The following is an 18,071-nucleotide window of genomic DNA, read 5'->3' as shown; positions in this document are numbered from 1 at the left end:
CAGTTGGAAGACTGGGATGTTGAGGACCATAGAACTGAGTTCCATCCTGAGAGCTGCCTTCTAGCTGTGTGTGGCTTTTGCCAGGTGTGACATTTCTCTGAGCCTCCCTCTCGTCCGTAAAACTGGCATATTAAACACAAGAATGCATATACAAAGCATTTACTTGTGAGTGTTTCTTATGAAGTAAATATTCCCCTTCTGTTTTATTTATTCTAGAAATAGGTACTGATTTGCCTATTGTGTACCAGGCACTATATTCTAGGCATGGGAGAGAAGAAAACAGATAAAAATCCCCACCCTTGTAGTGTGTACATTGGTTTCAATTTCTAGCTGGAAGTTCTTTCTCCCACTTCTTTTTAATAATTTGTGTCTTGCAGTGCCTTCTCATTGTACCAAATATTAGTCATATGTAAAATGAGGCATGTGTGTGAACACTGTGGACATGGTGGGAACTAAAGAGGGTAGGTCAGAAAGGCCAACGCTTTGGGATTAGCCTTCAAAAAGTGAAATTTGATTCAACTGTTGCTTCTACCCCAATCGGTCGATTCCATAAACTCTGCTTCCCATCCCGTTACGGTGGATGGATCCTCTGTGTTCCACTCTACGCCCTAACCAGTAACTTGAGCACATGGATCCCACTCCCTTCACTTACTTATGGGCACTGCTCTGGTAATTGTCCTTTTTCTCTGCTGTCTCACCATTTCCCAATTGCCCATAGCTCTGCTGGATCATTTCGTCAGTACAGCAATGTGCTATACTACCACCCATCATAAAAAAAATTCTCTTCAGACTGTGTCCCTTTTGAGCTACTTTTATATTTGTCTGCTCCCTTTTATAACAATATTCTTGCAAAGGAGATGTCTACATTTGCTTTCCCTAACTCGCGCATTTGCTCTTGGACCCACCCCAATCAAGCCTTTGCCTTGCCAAGGTCAATGATTTCCATGTTACTAAATCCAACAGTGAATTTCCAGTCTTTATCTTCATAGTATTTGACACAGCTCATCACTCCTTCTGGGAACACTTTCTTTCACTTGGCTCCCAGGACACTGTTCTCTCTTGGTTTCCCTTACTTCTTTGGCCATGCCTTCTTAGTCTCCTTTGCTAGTTCAAGATTTCAGTGATTGAGATCCCTAGGCTTAGTCCTCAGACCTCTTCCTTCTATTCTCACTTCCTAGCTGAGCTTCCCGTCTCCTCCCAAATTCCTATCTCCCCCTCAGACCATTCTCTGAACTTCAGCGTCCATGCCACCACTTGGGTATCTGAAAGGAATTCAAACTCAACATGTCTAAAATTGAACTCTTTATTTCCCTTCAAGACCATTCTTGAGTTCTTCCCCATCCTAGTAAACAACAATTCCTTCCTTATAATTGTTCATAACCAAAACGTTTGCATCCTTTTAGGGAATCTTTTTAGGACATAAACCAGTTCATGTGACCCCCCCTCTGCTCAAACCTGTCCAAAGATTTCTTTTCTCATGCTAAGTAAAAACTGGAGTTCTTACATGGTCTTCTGCTCCCACCACCTCTCTGACCTGATGCCTACCATTTTCCCCTTTGCCCGACTGATTATTACCCATTGCACTTAGTATAATCAGATATCCTCTGTATTGATACATTTAATTGTTTGTCAGTTATTAAAAACTTCAGGGAGACAAGAACTTTGGTTTGGTCACTGCTATGTTTCCATCGCCTAGAATAGCACCTAGTAAGTGTCAAGCTGTTGACAATAAATATATGTTTAACGACTGACTTAAATTTCTCCCACTTTTTACTTTAACTTCAGCAAAAAGGGAACCCGAGTTCATCTAGCAAGCTGAAATTTATCACTAATTTCTCCAGTTCCCCTCACCAGCCACGCAATCTCCCTGTGCATTCAGTTCTGCTGTATGGAAGAAACGAAGATGAGAGGAAGCGGTAAAGCGGCAACCTTTCAGAGTAGCCACAATTTGACTTAAAAACTAAATTAGCTTCTGGAGTACTTTTGAATTTGGCTCCTCTCCTGCCTGCTGGCTGGGGGGAGGGGGCGGCACCCCTCAGGGGACTCACCACAGTAATCCCCTAGCTGGGAGACCTGCCTCTTAGGATCTTTCAATTCACCCTCCAGGGGGCTCCCAAAATGCCATCTGAAATGGAAATCTCTGCCATCTCTGAGATTGACACATCTCTGAGGTGACATTCTCCACAAACCACATTGCCATCCTCAGGTACTCAATAAATACTGGTTATTTTAATGTATATACAATTAGAAGGCCACAAACTTCTTAGCTTAGTTTTAAAGTTAAAATGGTTTCCTGTTCTCTTCTTCATTTCTTCCACCTACCATCACAAGTTATCAAGATTTTACCCTGTGCCCAACAATAGTCTCAGCTTTGAGGTAGATTAAAAAAAGAAAAATGACACTTGACTTTAATCTACGATATCATTTGTAATCATACCTAGATATATTGTTTACAAAATACTATATTGCCCCAAATCAACAAATAACTAGGGGAAGAAACAAACAACGAAGGGAAGATGGATATTTTCTATCTGCCTACCATGTGCCGGGAACCCTCACAGTAGCAGTACCACTCATATTTTCTAGTTAATAAAACTGAGGTTCAGAGAGTAAGTCTCTTGCCCCAAGCCTTAGGCGTCACGCCACATTTCCCGCCATTTCTATTATAAGGAATACTATACAGTTAACACAAAACATATAAAAATATGTACACATATGATTTACTGAAAAAGAGACAACATAATATTTGCACAGATAATGCTGCAACATAAAATAGCTGTACGTACATACATAGACAAGGAAGAAGTTTAGATAGAAATAGTTGATCTTGATTTTATAGGACCACGAGTCATCCAAATTGCCCCAGTGCTTGACAGGGATACAGTAGTTAGATTCCCATTTTGACAAAACAAGCTCAAGAAAAGGTGCTAGACCGTGTAGCACACTGCTCAGACGCAGCAGAAGGGAGAGAATTTCATAAGTGGTAGGTGGAGAAGGTTTCCTGGAGGAAGAGAAGAGGATGGCAAGAGTAAGTAAGATCTCTAAAGCCAGAGAGAAAGAAGACGACCAGAAAAGATCTCTCCCAGGCAGTCTGGCTTGATCAGCAAGAACTGTTGCCACCTCCAAGATATTAACAGGAAAAATGCTGGCCAAGTCTGTTTCAAGTTTCTCGCGGGCATTGCTTAACAAGCAGGACGCTGGGACTGATCTTGGCATTGCTGAGTGGAAAAGTCACTGGGCTGGAAATCAGAAGGCCGAGGTCCTGGGTCCTGATCTGGCTCCCAACAAGCTTTGTTTCCATACAACCTTCGGTAGGTCACTCACCCTCTTTGGTCCTCAGTTATTCTATTTGTATCATACAGGCATTGAACTATATATTCATTGCACTTCTCATGTTCTTTCCAATCCTAACCTTTTATGGTTACTTTAGTTTAAGAGCTCAGCATATCCCCCCACGATGTTTGCAGTATCCTCCTAATGGGTCTGTCTCGCTCCATGCTGGAACCTGTCAATTAATCGTTCGTGCTGCTGAAGAATGAGAACAGGTGGGTCAGCTCATCTCTTGCTTACCACTTTGGTGACTTTCTACTGCCGAAATCCCCTGGGGACAGTCCTAGCACATTCACAGAGAGCTCAAGGCTCCTGAGTGACCGGCCTCATCCACCTCTTCAGCTCTATCTCCTGCCACTGAACACCTTGGACCCCAGGCCCTACTAATAAAAAATAGCTCATAGTCTCTGAACATACCACACTGTAACAGACATTTGTGTCTGGGATGTTCCTTCCAAGAAACCCATTCTCACCTTTCTTTACCTGGATCACTGTCCTTCATCCTTCTAGTACCAGTTCCGTCTTATCTCCTTTAAGATGCTTTCCTGAAACCCCCAGATTAGTCCAGGAGAAGCTATGCTCACTCTAGCCTCCTGCACTGACTTTATTATACTATGACTGTTTGTTGAGATGTTTGTTCCTCCAGCAGGCAGAATGTTCCTGAAGTGCAATAGCTGTTCTTATTTTCCTTTGTCGTCTTAACTCATATCTAGTCTCACTCCCAGCAGAGCCCAGTACATTTAACCTGGTTCATAGAAGGCACCCAATAAGTATTTATCGAATTGTACTCTATGCTTCTCAGCGATGGCTGTGCAGACTTCCTCCCAACTCCAACACCATCAGCCTTTAGCAACCACTTATTGGAATACATTCCCAAAGCTGGACCAAGACAGGTTCCATCCCTATTTCTTAACTCCACTTAGCTAGCTCCCCAAGAGCCCTGCAGCCCCAAATCTGTTCCTTTCAGACTTGGCAGGTCAAAGGCAAGCTCACCACTTCCCACCCCCTCCCACCGATTTCTCTAGCCAGGAACAAAAAGCCTTCACAGTTCCCTGGGTCCAGGTTGCTATTACACTGGGCTCGCAGGACAGAATCATATCTGACTCCATGAGGGTATTATTTTAAGCATTACTAAACACCCCTAACCTATCAACTCCTGGCTTTGTAGTCATTTCCAGTTGGAATGTCTTTAGGCTGAAAGAAGACAGGTTTGTGAAAAGACATAAACATCTTTGGTGAGAGTTGACATATGTTTTCTCCTAGTGAAAGCAAGGCACTCCCGTAGATTCTGCAGTTTTTGGACACTGCATAAAATACATCTCTTAGGCAATTAATCTCCTGGCAGGCTTTGAGTGAAGCAATTACTCCATGTTTTTCTTTGTCATTGTTCGAAAGTTTAACAGTGCATCTATCTACTTTATTCGTGTCTGGAAAGCCAAAGACCGCCTCAAAACCTCTGCAGCCAACATATGTAAAAACACTTAGTGTTCACACGTTTGATTTAAATATTGACAAATTTTTTCATTAGAACATTAAACCCTTAGCTTTATTCATCTTAAATGCTTTCCAGGAGAGTGACTTCCCCCCCTTAGCATGGCTCCCCGTAACTCAATACAAACTTTGCAAGTGGGAGACCCATGGAACCTGGTAGTCCATTGTGCTCGCATTCTGTGGTGATGCAGCTGTGACTGGTTATGAACCAGTGCTGGAAATAGTATTTGGAGCTTTCTTGGCACATTTCTTACATCGTTATTCAATATGAACTGCAAATCATATGCTCATAGTTATGAAAATGTCAGGAAACTCCTAGTGTTCATGCTTTGTTTGACAAAGCTATTTTCGAGTAGTGTTGGAAGGCAGAGGCATCAAACATTAGGGATGTAGAAGAAAAAAAAAACAACACGCTCCCACTCCCAGCAGTTTTGAGAAGTTGGTAATTCGGTCCTATATGACAAGAGCTCAACTCGGAACTGATGGACGTACATTTCACACAGTCTTGATTAGTCCAGGATGTGTGTCAGGGCTACTAGAGGTCTGGAAGGAAATGCAAGAAACTTGTTCACTTCTTGCTCAGTTTGGATCAACTGAGCTTCAGATCAAGGTCAGCAAACTGTTTGACTCTTAACTCCTAGCGGCAGCTGAGCAAAGGCCCCAGGGACAGGGCCAGGAATAAGGCAGAGCCTAGAGAAAAGGGAGAGAGCAGAACATGAAAAGTAAAGCGCTTGGTGGAGAGAGAGAAGGGAGTGGGAAGGGAGGGAGGGAGAACAAGAAGGAAGTGTTAAAGAAAAGCAAAATATGAGAAAATAATGAATATCTAACAATAATGAAATCAATTTGTATGACATTCCACGTAGACGTTATAATTTAAACTTAGATTCTTACCATTCTTGCAAGATATGTAAAGGTATTCTTAATGCACCCTTTAAAAGACAATGTTGTGGAAATTTTGAAAAACAAAGAGAAGCACACAGAGCATTAAAATCACCATATATCCTGAACCCACAAATAATCACTAACATGTATCACATAGTTTAATGCCTACATATAAAAACATATGTCAACCCTTTTTACAAGTTGGAATTATATTAGGCATAATTTCCTCTTTTTACTGTAATACATATTTTCTATATCAGTAAATATTTTTCTAAAACATGGTTTTTAACGGTTGCAATTAAACGTTTAGATTATATTCATCTTGTCATTATTTACAACAATGTTGAGATAAATATCCTTGTATATGAACTTTTATATACACCTATGTTACTTTTCTAGGCTAAAAACAATGAGTGGAATTGCTTTCTAGTTCAAAGGTATGAATATCTTTAAGGCTTTTTACATATATTTACAAACAGTCGTCAAAGAAAATTCTTATATTTCTACCATCAGCTTAGGATGCAGTGTCTGTTTCTCTGCACTCACTGCTAACAAGTACCTGCTAAGGTACCTCCTGGTTGTATCACTTTTTCAAACCATTTCCCATTTTTATCCATAGCAAAGTTAAACACCTTTTTCACATGTTCACATGTTCGTACGTCTTCTCTGTCTATTCTCCTGTTGGTGTTCTTATTCTTATAAGATGAAGAGACTGAGATTCTGAGAGACTGACCAGCTTGTCCAAGATCACCTAGTTAAGTGGCAAATCTGGGTTTTCTAAGTCAGCTTCGTGTCATGCCAGGCACAATTGTTCTTTTGGAAATTCCAAGGATGATAATGTCCCACGTCCAATGCAGCCAAACCCAACCCAGTAAATATCAAAATAAATAAAATCAAGAAAATTTGCAATAGCACAACCAGGTACGATGGCCCGTAATGAGAAATATCAAATACACTGTTAGTTCTTGACTATAGTCGCTAAGCTCTGTGCTTCGAGTATTTGCAGAGATATAGCAATAACCGAATAACCACTTTTATGGTGTGTTTTATTTGAATGATCTCTAGTTTCCCTTCCTGATGGGAAGACTTAATGTAAATCTGTAGAGAGAGATGATGTGAAGAGAGATATCAAGGAAGGGGAGGGTCCTATGGCACATGGGGATGGGGTGTTGGTTGACGGTGTGTTCTGCTGGTCAAGGAGGGAAGGGAGCTACCAAAAAAGTTGATTGACACTAGGGGCACTCGTGAGTAGGAATGTACTCTGGAACGAGGGAGGAGCCATCCTGCCTTCCTCTATAACTGGTCAAATCACCTGGAGCATCAGGCGTCACCCTAGGCACCAGAGTTCAACAAGGCTATACACACACCATCATTCATGGAAAGCAGAGACTCGGTTGGCAGAGAGAAAACTAAAACCATGTCTGCACAGGAATCGCTGAAGGAGCCAGAGAGGTGATGCTGGAGAGAAGACTTGAGGGAACATGAGAACAGTCTCCAAATGCTTGAAGGACACTGTTCTCTACTAGACAGGTGTGCTCTTCAAGATGCCTTTATCTCCTTATCTCCAGCATCCCAGAACATGGTAGTAGGTCAGGAAACATTTATGGACAGCCTTCCCGGAGCCAAGCACTGTTCCCAGCCTTGGGGACGCAGCAGTGAATAAGGCAGAGCCCTGCCTTAAAGGACCATTTATTCTAAAAGTATCCAGTCCATGGCTGTTCTTTACGGTGTTAGCCTCTGCTCTTCTGACAAAGGGAAAAGAATTGGATAGAAAAACCCCTGCCTGGAGTCGGCTAGAGATGGCCAAGGGCGGCTGCCTTCAATACACTTTATTGGTTCCTTCATCCCACCAGCATTAATTGAGTGCTGGGTCTCAAGCTGTGGCTGGTGCAGACTGGTGCTCAAGGAGCTCACGGTTAAAAAAGGGAGTAGCAGCTAACTGTGGTGAAATGTCATAAGGGCTGCTGTCTGGTGAGGAGGAGATGGCAGAGGAGGATACGAAGGTAATTCTATTTGTTCATTCCACAGGTATGGAGCGTTTACTGTATGCCAGCCACTACTCTAGCTGCCAGGGCTCAGTGGTGAACCAAGGGCAGGGCAGGGGAGCAGTCTGCTAGGACACAATGGATATGGGGTGCAGGTTCTGTGGGGAATTTAAAAACAACAATGAAACCGACTGTAAGTCTGTTTTTATTACTATTAGGTGCCTGTAATTGTAACAACGTGATGTAATAAATAAAATCAAGAAAATTTGCAATAGCACAACCAGGTACGATGGCCCGTAATGAGAAATATCAAATACACTGTTAGTTCTTGACTATAGTGGAACATCCTGCCAGAGTGATGCTCCCACTGCCCTGCCCTTGGTACCCCCCTGCTGGGGCTACAACAGAGAAGAAAACACTCCAGTTGTGTGTGTGTGTGTGTGTGTGTGTGGGGGGGGGGTGGCTCTTCTGTTCCAACTTTAATAGCAGAACTGCCCGTATTTGCTGGCCACTGATTCACCCTGCAGGAGACCTCAGCTAGATGTAACATAGGACTATGTTCTGGCCAAAGAGATGTGAGCAGATGAGAAGGGTACCATCTCTGGGACAGGCCTTTGTAGGAAGGGAGGGAGGGAGGGAGGGAGGGAGGGAGGGAGGGAGGAAAGAAGGAAAGAAGGAAAGAAGGAAAGAAGGAAAGAAGGAAAGAAGGAAAGAAGGAAGGGGAGAAGGGCTGTGTTCTTAAACAAAGAAAAGGGTGTGCTCCTGACTGAAGTGTGGACATGAAGATGTTGAAGAAGCCATCCAGGACGAGACAAATGCCACAGGTTGAGGCTGGCAGAGGAATAATATAGACTGAACCTGGGCTTCTGGGTGAGCATGGGGAATAGAGCTACTCTTCCGGCACAGGGCGCCCTCCTCTGGACTGGAGAGAGATCGGTTTCTATTTTGTTTAAGCTATTTCTCTCTCTCTCTCTCTCTCTCTCTCTCTCTCTCTCTCTCTCTCTCTCTCTCTCTCTCATCTGCCTATCTATTTCCTTCCATTCATTCTTATACCAACTTAGACTGTATCATATTAATAATGATATAGACAAGTAAAAGGAATACTATATGGTTCGGTGATAACTGTATGCAGAAAAGAAAGCAGGGGTGGGGAGAGTAAGTGCTGGTGGGTGGGGAGGCTGTCATGTCACTGTTGCTGTTAGACCTGCGTGGTCTAATACAGTGGTCACCAGGCACACGAGATTTATGGTGAGTATAAAATACACTCTGGATTGCAAAGAATTATTAGCCTCACCCTCCCCTCCCCCCAAAAAAAAGGAAAAAAAAAAGAATGTAAAATAGCTCATTAATATTTTTATATTGATTATATGTTGAAATGACAATATTTTAGATCTATTAGGTTAAATAAAATTTATTCTTAAAATTATTTCACTTGTTTTTGCATTTTAAAATGTGGCTCAGAGAAGTTTAAGTGACACATGTGGTTCCCATTTGCAGTTCACATGACATTCAACCTCCCACTAGCAACTCCTCGTGTCCCCCCCGCCCCCAGTTCTCACCTGAGTCTGCTGGCCCTATCCTGTCACTGACTCCCCAGCCACCACCATCACCAAGTCTAGTTTGAGCATGGTCTTGTGCATGGGGGAGAGTCCTGCTCTCTGAGTGTTAGGGTTTATCAAGAATAATCATGGTCATCCAGTAGACTCCCGAGGACACAGGAAAGGGACGCCCCTACATGTGGGCAGAGTGCATAGCTACCTCTTTGGAGAGCAGTCAAGAAGCACCAAATGGCTTTGTCTCTCAAAGGAACACACTTCCGCACTGGACCACCACAATATGCGAACTTCCATCAGGAAAGGTTTACCTTTAGGTTATTTATTTATTTTTTCTAGAGGGCCCTTGTTAAAGAAAGTGGAACTAAGTCATAATGTCCAAGATTGAGGGTGTTGGAGTCAGAAAAAACTCTGCCCTTCCCTGGCCATGTGGCCTTGAATAACTACTCAGCTATCTGAGGCATCGCATTCTTCATCTCCAAAGCCAGGATACCATTATCCACACCTCCCACCATGGTTCCACCTTTAACACATGCGCCATGGATACAGGCCAACTCTCGGGCTATAGACCTCAGGCACTCAAGAAGCTGTTCAGAGTCAGGAAGAAGGATAAAAAAATATAGGACTACAAGGGTATGAATCACCTTCGCTTCCACTGCCTTGTGGGAAATTCTGTCAATGGGGAGTAGGCTGGAAAAGGCAGTAAACGGGGAACCACATTCCCATGGAGTCTACACAGCAACTGTCAAACTTCCTGTCACATATGCATAGCATTCTACCTGGAGGCTAAGGGGTCAGGACTCAATGTGAAAAAATCAAATCAAATCATTGAAACGGTTCTTCAAGGAGGAGGGAAAACAAGGCAACCTGGTTGTGTCCTCAGTGAAATGTCCTTTTCGCAGAGGCCGTTGGGTTAGCCAGCCAAAGATGGCCTGTCAAGGTGATGCTGGCTGACGCACGATGAAGTGTTTCATTAACACTGTCAAACCACGACAACATTTACGGGTCCAAATGCTGCACCTTTACATGTCACCCAGACATAAATCTTACCTGACTTCACACAGCTGGGAACAGCTGAAATACCAACAGCTTTCATCCACAAGTCACATAGCAGGCTAAGTGCTTTCTTTATGTACCTTATTCCATTTCACTCTCACTCTAACACTGGAGCTAGGTATGGGGAACCTGAATGTATCAAGGCTCCAAGTGGCTTCTCTGTTTTCCTCTGACCCAGTGAGCATCAGAATCGGCTCCATCTACTTCTTAACTAGTCTGCTATGCTGCTAAAAACACAGAAAAGTCAGGTATATAACGTTTCTATTTATTCTGAAATATGAAAGAGTTACAAATTGGACTGAATTTTACCTTGAATGTTTTCATTATGTTTGTGCTAGTGAACTGATTTCCATGACTCGGAATGAGTCATTGACAATACCTTGGGAAGGGTATGTGCAAAGCAGTGTCAAGGTGGTGTCATGGAAAGAGTACAAGACGGGGAGGTAGGAAGGCCCTTAAAGCCTGCTGGGGTGACAATGGGGCATTTTGTAAACCTCTCTGAGTCTCACCTTGCTTATCGATGAAATGGGAAGACTTACTGCCTGCACTGCCTGTTTTCCCAGGATTTTTGTATGAGAATGTCTGCGAACATGCTTTTGTGAGGTACCAAGCCTTCCATGAATGTATTGGACCAATCAGCGGATGCAGTGAGTGGTATGGTGTGAGAAAAGGGCAAACATTGGGGAGATCCGATTTCTTCTATAAGACCAAGCAATTTTGGAAAATGTGATTTTATCATTTCTTTCCTCCCTCCTTGGTTGGAGGAAAGAAAATTATCCTCTTTTTAACCCAAACCAAATTAGCTCATTTGATCTTTAAAAATCACATGATGAGGCAGATAGTTTAAAGATGTGGAAAATGAAGTCGAAGAGATTGACTAGTTTCTATTTGCTCATCTGGCTACTAATTGGCAAGGTGGGGACTCAACACACCAAGAGGTCTGTTGATGTCAAATCTAACGTTCTTTCTGCCTTCAGTTTCCTCTGAGCTGAGCCTCTCTCATTTTCCCTCTAGTCCCTGCCAAAAAAAAAAAAATGTTTAGCAGAATATCATTTCACATCATTGATCAATTGCTGGTTTTCTTAGTTAATCAGGTGTTGGTTGAGGAGCGTATTTACTTTCCAGCACTGCCCTACATCTCAAAGGTTTCGGAACATAGATTAGACTTGGCCTCTACCTTCGGGGAGCATGTAATTTCTCTAGACAGACAAGATATATACAATGTCGAAGCAACTGGAGAGGCGGTTGAGTCATAAAACATGGAATCTAAGTGTAATAAATTTGGCATAGGAAAACACTACTGGAGGCTGGGGGAGGGTAGTCAGGGAAAACTTCTTGGAGGAGGTGAAACTTATGCTTCCTCTCAAAGGCATGGCAGAATGGAGGCCAGAAGCCAGACCCTGAATCCCAGCCAAGCATTCTTCTTACTACATAGATTGGTGCCAAACGGAAGAGTGCGTTAGACATTTAAGGTGACTTTCTAAACACACACATGCGAGTGCACATGTGTTACTTTGCTGCTGGACAAAAGCCCTGGCAAGCAGAAAGCAGATAGGTATCTGTGAATGTTTTTATTTAAGAGGTTGGTTCATATGGTAGTCAAAATGACCACCACAGTATCAATAAAATCATTGGGGACAGTGCTCAGAATGACATACTGCTTCTGTCAAAGAGCTATACTTTCTGAGGTAATACTCACATTAAATAAATAAATAAATAAATAATAATAATAATAATAATAATGCCTTCTTTTATGTGGGTTTCCAAAAAATGCAGCCTGGCAATCTAAAAGCCCAAAGTAGTAAAGCTGCCCCCTTTGAAACCTTTATATCTACCATGTGCAAATTCACCAGGCATAACATTTAAAAAAATGTGACACAGAATCTCTGCGCCATCTTTTCAATTTTGATGCAGCCAGTCTAATATTTGACATCACTGCTCATAGAAATACGTTTTGATCTGAGGGGATGTGAAACAGCCATCCCACAGCTGGAATGTAAGGATTCTACAAAAGGGCGTGGATTAACTTGAAAGTGCAGGGGAATGGGATGGCCCCGTTTCCTTAGTGACCAGAAGTTCACAAGAAACTCCTTATTTGTGTCAACACATTGTAAATCTGTGTCCCCAGTGCCAAACTCTGTGTCTGGCATAGAGTAAGTACTTAAGAAATAAATGTTGAGTGGATGAAGAGCTGCTTTCTTTGATGATTTTGTCCTTTATAGTGCTTTTGAGAGTGCTGATTATAAACATAATAATGTCAACCATTTGTTGGCACATATGTACACTAGGCACTTTAGAAATATGATCCTATTTTCACCATACAACAATCACAAGAGGCAGATATTACTACTCCCATTTAAGATGAGGAAACTGAGGCTTAGAGAAATGAAGACATTGGCCCAAGTTCACACCGAGGTCCATGAAATGCCTAAGCCCACGATGTCAATCTCTGTTTACAAAGCCGCTCATCTTTGACGTGCATCAGGCAGGAGCAGAGAGAGCAAAAGCAGAAAATAAAAAGCTAACATTGATCACGTATGTATACTTTTAAAAGTCATATACATATTCTATCTCATTGAATTATCCTTATAACCCTAAGAGGGAAGTTCCATTTATCCCCCTATACAGATGAGTAAAATGAGACATACACAAGAATTTAAGAAACCTGTCCGAGGTCACCTCGTTGGTGAGTCGTGGATTAAGGTACCGGAAATGAAACTGTACATATTACTTAAAGTTACTTCTCTTTAAAAAACAACAACAACAAAAAAAACCTAGTCATCTCATTCCTGCCTAACTTACCCTTACCACAAACTGGACTATAACAATATAAAAGGCAAATAATTTTGGTTAATTGGTTACTCCAGCTAATGGAGCACATATCACATATCCAATAATGTCCTAAGCTTGAGATGAAGATGGTTCATGGCTCAGGAATTCACTTGGATGGCTCTATGATCCCTTCATTGTTCAGCACTTCTCAGTGGTACAGAAAGGCAGGTGATGCCCATTTGAATTGTGTCGATCAGGGAAGGCAACATGTCAGTTTTCCTAATGCCATCTTAAACAACTTCTCAGTTGATCTGTCAGCACGCTCAACATCCTGAGCCCCTGTATTGACAGACTACCTAAGTGTGCTCTCCCACCCTTTTTTTTAAAGATGCTGCAGGGCTATGGCGCCAAGTATTCTTTCAGTCTGAACCTTCTAAGAAAGCGTCCTAGTTCACACCTGCCCAGGGCACCTTTGCACTCTCATCACCTGAGCCCCTCCCCAGCAGTCACTTCTTGGAAATTGTTCTCAACATTTCATAAGATAGTATCAAATGGGTGTTAACTGTCTGACAAGTGGCTTTATGAGGCTGAGGAATTCTGCTGGTTTGACTTGAATGGGCCAGCTGTATGTCGGTCATGTTGCAAGCTGGAGATGGCCTGAGATGCTAAAACACAGTGGCAAATGTGCCAGCAGCAGCCGACATGTCTCAACACCACCTTGGGCTTCCATCACTAGCTTGGTCTTCTCTCTTCTCTCAGTAAGAGAGTCTCATCTTGGGCCCAAGTCCATTGGTCATGACTCCACATGTAGAAAGGGTTAAAGGCACAGAGGCATAACTCAGGGGAAGAGAAAGAGAATGGGTTGAGTTCCCATGCCAGGAACCAAGCCAAGCACTGTAAAATTTCCCCCTTTTAATCTGTATGTATCCCCGAGTCAGTGTTATTATCTTCATTTTATAGATGAGGGGAGGTGGAGGAAGTTGTTAAATGTTGAAGCTAGGCCTCTCACGCAGATTTATCTGATTCCAAAAGAAAAATGCTTGAGTATTTGTAATGTCATGCTTTTCTTATTAGAGACAAAAACATGGAACTCACCACATTGGGTACCTGGGTCTCCTATGGAGTGAGCTACTCTTTGGAGCTTCTGGAAAGACACAGGGAACTAGGGTAGGTGGTTGTGACATCCAGGGTACCAAATTAGACACAACTGTAAGCTGTCACCCACCCAAACTTCTCTTTCTCTTTGTCCCTCGTTTTTCTTGACAACATGGAGAAGAAAGTCACGATGAAGGGTTAATCTGTCTTCCAGTTTAGAAGCATAAGACTGGCTTGGTGACTTTTGAGGAATGTGATCCTGGACCAGTAACTACCACACTAACCTTTAGCTTCCTTCTCTGTAAAAGGAGGCGAATGACTCAATCACCTATCTCCTCAGCATCCTGTGGAATTAAAAGAAAAGATATCTGGGAAAGCCTTTTGTAAACTGCAAAGTGCTAGGTCCACTTTTACTAACTGATTCGTTCTTTCAATAGTTACTAAGTGCCGCTTTGTGAAAAGCACAGTATAAGGCTATCTGATGGGTAGAAATGAATAAAACACAACCTCTGCCCTTAAAGTATATACATTCTTGAAAAGATATTTATATGAATAACTATAACAGAATGTACGGGGGGGGGGGGGAAGCACCAGAACAAAGAGAAACGTAAGACAGTATGGGACCTTACAGCAGGGTAAGCGAGGGGTATCAGGAAAATGGAAGAAGCCAGCCCAGTTAAGGGCAATCTCGAAAATAAAAACCTTTGTCACTTGGCAACTGTCTTATTAAATTATGCATTTATTCACCCTTAAACATTCATCACATGCTTATAGTGTGCTGGCTACTGTGCCAGTTACTAGGCCAATGTGGACAGGTTGGAGGGAAAAGCTGCCTGGCTGTCTAGGGGGCAATGATCAAGAGTGAGTTGGTAGAGCAGGTCTTGGTTCAGGAAGTGTCAGCGTTGGTTGGCAAATTTCAGTCATCCTTATAGAGCCGGCAGTTGAAGCTATAAGAACCGATGAGTTCAGCCAGGTATATAAGTGAGATGAGATGGTGGAGTAAATAAGGAGGAAGGAAGGCAGGGAGAGAAATGTGTAGGGGAGTCCACAAATACGAGGTTGAGAGAAAAAGAGGAATTAGCAGAACAGACTAAAAAGATAGCCTTAGAGAGGTAGAGAGAGCGGTGAAAAAATAATGAAGAAAGTGTAATCAGTAGTGTCCCATTATACAAAGATAAATAAACAGCATTGACAACTGAGAAGAAACTACTGGACTTATCGGTTAGGAGTATTTTGGTACTCTTGAGTTAGCACATGGCTCTCCCAAATCCAGGGCAAGTTACTGAAATCATCAGATGCCTGGCCACTAGTCACCATGACAGAATGCCTGGGTTTAAATCCTACCTCTGTCACTTACTAGCTTTGTGACTTCTTAACCTTTCTCTCTGTGCCTCCGTTGGGGACAATACCTTCACCTGCTTCCTATGATTATCATGAGAATTCAATAAACACAATAGCACTTACCCACAACAGCACTTAGAACAATTCTTGACGCATGATAAGCAATCAATAAGTCTTAGCTATTACATTTGGGCTAATCCATCGAGAAAGGCCTGTTTTTCCAACAATCACAGCCTCCGAATGGAGGGGCCACAGAGCAGACGAATATCTTCGTAGGCCTGTCAAGTTCCCACTCACACAGGACATCCACAAGCTTTGTAACGGGACCCAAGGCTCGGGGCTGGCACTCTTGGGAAGGTACGCCATACGAACCCCACCATTTTCTGGGGTTATTGCTGCAAAGCTGACCAGGTTTGGGAAATATAAGGACTTTTTTTTTTAATTGATGAGCTTTGGGTAAACCACTGTATCAAGTCTTAAAAACCATCACATTTGATTGGTTTCTAAGTTGTGGAAAGTGACCCCAGATCTAACACACGACAACAAGGGAAAACGTCACTTAGGAAGATGTTGTGACTTTCAATCATAGGTTTTTATTCCACAAGCTATCTGTTAATGGCTTCAAAGAATTTAATCTGCTTTTCCCTCCTCTCTATGTGGCACCTCATTTGTCACCAGGGTTTTACAGATGGAAGCGCCGAAATGGGAAATGACTAGCCCCAAAGTATCTTCTCTCAGCCCACTCCCAGACCCACCCTGCAGTGTGTAAGTGTAGGGCCATGGACGGGTGCCACGGCATTGAGCGTCACCAGCATGAAAAACAGCTCCCCAAGGCTTCAAAGTGGAGACAGTGGCCACTTATGGGGCACCCCGCGCTCCTGAGTGTTCTTGAGAAGTGTGGGAAGACTACTAAAGCTGCCTTTGAAATCAGTTTAGATGGCGGGAAACAGGAACCCAGGGAAGCTAAATTTACTTACAAGTCAGCCAGAGTAGCACTAAAGTAATTTTCCTTGTGTAAATCCAATTTTCGGGTAATGCATGAGCTAGATTTGAAGCAGGGAGCTGAGACACAGATTTCCTGTGCTGTCCAGCTCTTGCAGATCTCAGCCGATAACAAAGCTATTATCTGGGCAGAAATGGAAGCATCCTCAAATCCTGTCAGATGGCAGCGCTGACAAAAATTACAACCAAATGTAGTTTTACACTGATTTGCTCTCTCAACTCCGGTTCCTAAAAGCAAAACATTCTCTTATAAGAGGAGTTTAGTAAAAATACACGAATGCTGCTGCTAAGGAAATCTCCGGGGGATGCCAGGGACTGACAACAGAGGGTTTCTGACAAAAGAAAGAGACAAGGATTTGGAACAAGTTTCTGAAAAGCATCATTGCCCTTTCTTTCCTCTCCTCCCCTCTCCTCCCCTCCCCTCCCTTCCCTCCCTTTTCCTCTCCTCTCCTCTCCTCTCCTCTCCTCTCGTCTCCTCACCTCTCTTCTCCTTCTCTCTCTCTTCTCCCTTCCCTCCTTCTTTCCTTCCTTATTTTTTTTTTCTGAGTTTCATAGCAGGCATTTTGGAGGAAAGAATTTGGGTTAGAAACTCAGAAATTACCTGGGCTCACAAAAATATGGTATGAGAAAATATTTTTTCATGGTTTAAAGTGAAAGGTCTTTATCCCATTCCTCCTAAGGTATTCCCTTAATCCTTGTCTATTCTTGGCCCCTCCAGATCTACTCTTTATTCTGCTTCCGAGATACATAGGCTTGTGAGAGTATTAAAGCTTCATTTCTCACCTGGCAAAATGAGGGACACCAAAGCTTATCCCTTACAAGGAGAGTGAAGGAATATGTATGTAGCCAGTGAACACACAGTGTGCCTCAGACCTACAAGTGCTTTAAATAATTACTTTCAACGCTTAAAATTTAACGAATTCCTTCAAGTCTTTTTTTTTTTTTTTTTTAAACTGATAGCATGCTTTAATAACCTCCTGGAACTGAAGTTAATGAAGCCCTGCCCTCCTCGCCATGAAACTTTACAGTGAATCGCTCTGAATGTCCACCCCAAAGAAGCACATTTGCAAACAGCACAGGGACTCTGCCGAGTCTTTAGGCCCGCCCAGATCAAAGAGACTAATGATTGGCTAATTGCAGCCTATATTTTAAATGCCATTCAGAGATATTATTTGATGGGAGCAGATGAAAACAGGTTTCAAGTATGCACACAAGTGATCTATAGGGTTATACCTAATCTGAGTTTTATCTGTCAGCAGGGCCAGAATAAGACCCCTGGAGGTCAAGAGCCCCTAAAAGACAACATATGCCCTGCCCATCTCACCCCCCTACCCCCACATAATGAATAAAAGGAAGGAAGGAAGGAAGGAAGGAAGGAAGGAAGGAAGGAAGGAAGGAAGGAAGGAAGGAAGGTTCAACAAAGCTCTACTTTCTCCCATGATGACCATTACAACGTTTTAAAAATATCACATTTCCCCCCAATGATTGTCTTTAATGCTTCTGTACTGCAGTTTCCCTAAGGAAGCGCTTACTTTGCCTATTGGGAAATCTGGGACCAGCTGCA

General features: G+C 42.7%; 1 protein-coding gene across 3 annotated transcripts in view; it reads right to left on the bottom strand.

Annotated features, from left to right (window-relative positions):
• ROR1 (receptor tyrosine kinase like orphan receptor 1) overlaps positions 1-18,071 on the bottom strand; it is a 368,707-nt gene that overhangs the window by 47,392 nt on the left and 303,244 nt on the right. The window lies entirely within an intron of this gene.

This window comes from Rhinolophus sinicus, linkage group LG06 (genome assembly GCF_036562045.2).
Source record: "Rhinolophus sinicus isolate RSC01 linkage group LG06, ASM3656204v1, whole genome shotgun sequence".
Taxonomy (NCBI): Eukaryota; Metazoa; Chordata; class Mammalia; order Chiroptera; family Rhinolophidae; genus Rhinolophus; species Rhinolophus sinicus.
Note: the sequence above shows the minus strand (reverse complement) of the source record. Positions and strands in the feature narration are given on the sequence as shown.